Here is a 5729-nt window from a genome sequence, read left to right as displayed (position 1 = left end):
ATCATGGGTCTATGGGTTTTTTTTCTACTTAAAAAAATTAATGGGATTCACATTTTAGAGCAGTTTCAGGTTTTTGAAGAATTGAACAGAGGGATGCTTGGGTGGTTCAGTCAGTTAAGCGTCTGTCTTCGGCTTAGGTCATGATCTCGGGGTCCTGGGATTGGCCCATGTTCAGGCTCCCTGCTCAGTGGGGATTCTGTTGCTCCCTCTCCACCTCCACTCCCTCTGCTCATGCTCAATCTCTCTCTCAAACAAATGAATTAAAAAAAATTTTTTTTTAAAGATAGATTTATTTATTTGACACAGAGAGACACAGCGAGAGAGGGAACACAAGCAGGGAGTGGGAGAGGGAGAAGCAGGCTTCCTGCTGAGCAGGGAGCCCTATGGGGGCTCGATCCCAGGACCCCGGGATCATGACCTGAGCCGAAGGCAGATGCCCAATCACTGAGCCACCCAGGTGCCCCTGAATTTTAAAAATCTTTTTAAAAATTGAGAATTCATCAGTTGCATATAACACCCAGTGCTCATTATATCTCGTGCCCTCCTGAATGCATCTGAAACTAATAATACACTATATGTTAACTAAATAAGTAATAAAATAAAATTAAAAAAATAAAAAATAATTGAGCAGATAATGCAGAGATTTCATAGACCCTCTCTTTCCCTGCACAGTTTTCCCCTTAATATCCTGCATTAATGAGGTACCTCTATTACAGTTGTTGAGGTAATACTGACACATAATTATTAACAAAAGCCTACAGTTTACATTAGGGTTCACTGTTGGTGGTATACATGCTATGAGTTTTGAAAAATGCACAATGTAATGTATCTACCATTACAATATCATACAGAACAGTTCACCAGCTTACCCCACCACCCTGGAGTTCCACCTATTTATCCCTTCCTCTCTCCTCTCTGAGCCTCTGGCAACCACCAATCTTTTTACTGTCTCCATATTTTTGCCTTTTCCAGAATGAACAGGCACCCCTCTTAGGTGCATTCTGCATCCCCCTCATTCCAGAGGGTGCTTTATGCAGCTCTGGGCCACCCCCTCAGGACATGGTGACTTCTTGTTTTCTCAAACATCCTCTCCCTTTCTTTCTTCATGGCCGTGGATTTTGTGATTTTTTTTTAAGATTTTATTTATTTATTCATGAGAGACAGAGACACAGAGAGAGAGGCAGAGGGAGAAGCAGGCTCCCAAGGAGCAGGAAGCCCGATGCGGGACTCAATCCCGATGCGGGACTCAAGCTCAGACGCTTGACCATCTGAGCCACCCAGGCGCCCGGATTTTTGTGATCCTAACTGATATGGGGAGGGAGTGTGTGAATGGTCTAACATGGTGAAGCTGACATCTCCCAGATCCTGGGAGTGGCCTCTGATATTCATTAACTGCCACCAGTAAGTGGTGAGTATGACAGAGAGGTTAGGAAGAGATAAATTTTGGGGTCATTCAAATGTGGGTTCATATCCTGGCTTTCTTATTTCAGAGCTGTGGTCCCTTGGGCAGTTGATGTGTCTTCTGTGGGATTCAGCTGCCACATCTATAAAATGGGGATCATAGCAGATGCCTTATAATGTTAGAGTAAAGATTTAACACAAAATGCATAAGCATAGATGCTGGGTCTATAGGATACACCCAATAAAGGGTAGCTATTCTCATCAAGAACTCAAAATCCAGTGCCAGAGATAGTCGTATCTCCAGCATGACCCATTATGATGAGGGTCATGATAAAGTTAGGAGCAAGGAGTTTTAAACTCACTCAAGAGTCGTTGTTTTGGAAGCACTCAGGAATGAGTGATTAAATCTGCTTTGGGAAGAGAATGTCCAGGATGACATTTAATAGGCATTTGATGGATGGAGAAGGAAGGAACCGAGATTGGGGCAGAGGGAACATGCCAAGGAATTGCAACTGCACTATCTAGATCATTGCTTTCAACTGGGGTTGAGTTTGTCCTCATGGGAACATTGGCAATGCCTGGAGACATTTTTGGTTGTCACGACTAAGCAGGCCCTGGTAGAGGCCAAGGATGCTTCCAAACACCTTATAAGGCACAGAATGCCCCTGCCCCCCAAGCAAAGAATGATCTGGTCTTAAAAATCAAGAGTGTTGGGCGCCTGGGTGGCTCAGTTGGTTAAGCGACTGCCTTCGGCTCAGGTCATGATCCTGGAGTCCCTGGATCGAGTCCCGCATTGGGCTCCCTGCTCAGCAGGGAGTCTGCTTCTCCCTCTGACCCTCCCCCCTCTCATGCTCTCTCTCTATCTCATTCTCTCTCTCAAATAAATAAATAAAATCTTAAAAAAAAAAAAATCAAGAGTGCCACAGTTGAGAAACCTTGCATTAGATGTTGGAGAGCCGCTGGAACCTTGTGAGCACAACCCCCATGACCCTGGTTTCACCCATTCAGCCTTTTATCGGAGGTTCTTGTTTCCAAGTCATTGACTTTGACTCACCCTTCTGAAATCTCCGAGTGTCAGGACTGACTGGGACGTTGTTGGGGCCGCAGTCTTGGGGACCTATGGGTAGGTGCTGACCCAAAAGTGGAGGAAGGATGCAAGGGACTCCAGGGAAAGGAAGCCAAGAAACTCTGGAAACTGATGATATTTGGAGAATGCAGCCTCCAGTCACCAATGTAGCTGCTCCCCTCTTCGTTTCTCACTATCATTCTGTCCGGGCTTGATCAGGGACCTGTGCCCCCTAAGGGGGCATTGACCCCTTTTTCCCTATTTTTTAAAAAGATTTTTATTTATTTTTTGACAAAGAGAGAGACAGTGAGAGAGGGAACACAAGCAGAGGGGAGTGGGAGAGGGAGAAGCAGGCTTCCCTGCTGAGCAAGGAGCCCAATGTGGGGCTCGATCCCAGGACCCTGGGATCATGACCTGAGCCGAAGGCAGATGCTAAAATGACTGAGCCACCCAGGTGCCCTTCCCTATTTTTTTTATTGAGGTAAAATACTATAACATAAAATTTACCATTTCAGCCATTTTATAGCATACAATTCAGTGGCATTAATTACATTCACGGTGTTGTGAAACCACCACCTCTATCTAGTTCCAGAACTTTCTCATCATCCCCAAAGGAAGTCCTGTGTCCATTAGCAGTCATTCCCCATTCTCCCTCCCCAGCCCTTGGCAAACACTGATACGCTTTAAACACCTGCAAGAATGAATATTCATAGCAGCACTATTCACAATAGTGAAAAAGTGGAAACAAACCAAATGTCCACCAAACGGTGAGTAAATAGACAAAATGTGGTTTATCCATACAATGGAATATTGTTCAACCACAAAAGCAACCAAGTTCTCAGAATGCTACATGCTACAATGTGGATAAACCTCAAAAACAGTATGCTGAATGAAAGAAGTCAGACCCCAAAGGCCATAGAGTGTATGATTTCATTTAGGTGAGTGTCCAGAACAGGCAAATAAGAGACAGAAAGCAGATTAGTGGTTTACGGCACTTTTAAACTTTATATGGGGCCTAATAAAAAGATCATTTAAAAATGGAAACAAACTGAGTGTTGCTGGAGTGGTGGGGGGTGGGAGGGATGGGGTGGCTGGGTGATAGACATTGGGGAGGGTATGTGCTATGGTGAGCACTGTGAATTGTGTAAGACTGTTGAATCACAGACCTGTACCTCTGAAACAAATAATACATTATATTTTTTAAAAAAGAAGAAGATAGTAGGAAGGGAAAAATGAAGGGGGGAAACCGGAGGGGGAGATGAACCATGAGAGATTATGGACTCTGAGAAATAGACTGAGGGTTCTAGAGGGGAGGGGGGTGGGGGGATGGGTTAACCTGGTGATGGGTATTAAAGTGGGCACATATTGCATGGAGCACTGGGTGTTATACACAAACAATGAATCATGGAACAACTACATCAAAAACTAATTATGTAATATATGGTGATTAACAAAGCAATAAGATAAAATAAAATAAAAAGTTATTTATTTATTTATTTATTTATTTATTTATTTATTAAAGATTTTATTTATTTATTTGAGAGCGAATGAGAGAGAGAGAAAGCACATGAGAGGGGGGAGGGTCAGAGGGAGAAGCAGACTCCCTGACAAGCAGGGAGCCTGATGCGGGACTCGATCCAGGGACTCCAAGATCATGACCTGAGCCGAAGGCAGTCGCTTAACCAACTGAGCCACCCAGGCGCCCCAAATAAAAAGTTATTTATAAAGAGACATTGAAATCTCATTAAATTGAAATTATTTCCTGATCACAGAGTATGTACATTTGTGCACTTAGTGTACTGATTTATCATAGGTAGCACTTGCTGTGTGTCAGGTCTCATTTCAAGAATAACACATTTATTTCTCATAACAACTCCTTGAAGTAGGCAGGGGGACATGGAGGTACAGAGTGGTGGAGAAACTTGCTCAAGTTTACACAGTAGGCAGAACAAGAATTCAAACTGAAGTTGGCTGGGTCCTATGTCCCTTTGTCTGATGGACATGTTTTGTTGCCTTAGAACATACAGACATTACTCATGGGAGCTGGAAAACAACCAGAATGTTATTTCTACTCAGCCTCCTACTTCTGACTCCCTGCATGGGTAACTCCAGAGGAAGAATCTGATTTGTTTTAAGTTAGAGGGGCAAGCTGGTCCAAGGAGTTGTAGCCATGGGGTAGGGATATCTTGTGGTCTCTGAGGATATGATAATAGGATTTATCAGAAGGGAGTAGGAGAACACAGTGACAATGGCTGGAAGCTCCAGTGGAGGAATATTTTCATTTTGGGAGGCAACCCAGAAGGATATGTGAAAGGCATAGTCTTTGGAGACAGCCAGTCATGGGTTCAAGTCTTAGCTCTGCCATTTTGACAGCTTCGCCTTGAACAAGTTGCCCAACCTCTATGCACACCAGTATTCTCAATGAGTATGCTCAAGATACTCAAAATGCAGGTGATAAGAACAGCACCTCCCTTACTAGGTTAATGAGAGGGTTAAATCATCAGAGGCACAGAGTGAGAACTCAGTCAGTGTGTTAACCTTAAAAATAAAAACCGCTAGTTACTGTATCAGCAAAAGATGTGTTTATTTGGGAATAAAAGAGAATCACAATCCAGTGCAAACAAGCCACCAAAAAACCAAAGGCAGGTTGGGGGAACAAAGGAAAGGTAGACTTTTTAAGGAGAAAAGGGATAAGTCAAGAAGGTTGTTATAAAAAGTCCATTAGAATAAACTGAGAGTTAAAAGAATAGTGGCTTCTCACTGGGACAACTGTTAGGGGTGGGGAGTAGTGTCCACGCCCAAGGTCAAGTCCACCTCTTCCTATCTGGTTGTCCAGTTTGCAATCCACCAGGAGGGGCAGAATGTGAGAGCTCTCCCTGCTGAAATCTCTCAGTGCATTTTAGTGAAGTTTCCCTCTACTAATTTTCACAAATGCCAGCTGTCATTGATCATGGGCAGCCTCCTGAGCAGGTCCAGGTATGGTGAAAGCCTTTCTCCATCCAGTAGCTGACCTCTCCGTGTCACACTTCACCCCAGGCAGCTTCCATGCAGAGAGGCAATTTCTCAGTGGTGACTGAATTCATCCTCGTGGGTTTCTCCACCTTCCCCCACCTTCAGCTAATGTTCTTCTTGCTGTTCCTGTTGATGTACCTGTTCACACTGCTGGGGAACCTGCTCATCTTGGCCACTGTGTGGAATGAGCGCAGCCTGCACATGCCCATGTACCTCTTCCTGTGTGCCCTGTCCACCTCCGAGATCCTCT

The sequence above is a fragment of the Mirounga leonina genome, unplaced genomic scaffold (genome assembly GCF_011800145.1).
Source record: "Mirounga leonina isolate KUSES-001 unplaced genomic scaffold, KU_Mleo_1.0 Mir_94, whole genome shotgun sequence".
NCBI classification, from domain to species: domain Eukaryota; kingdom Metazoa; phylum Chordata; class Mammalia; order Carnivora; family Phocidae; genus Mirounga; species Mirounga leonina.
The sequence above is the reverse complement of the archived record's forward strand: the minus strand, read 5'-3'. Positions refer to the sequence as shown.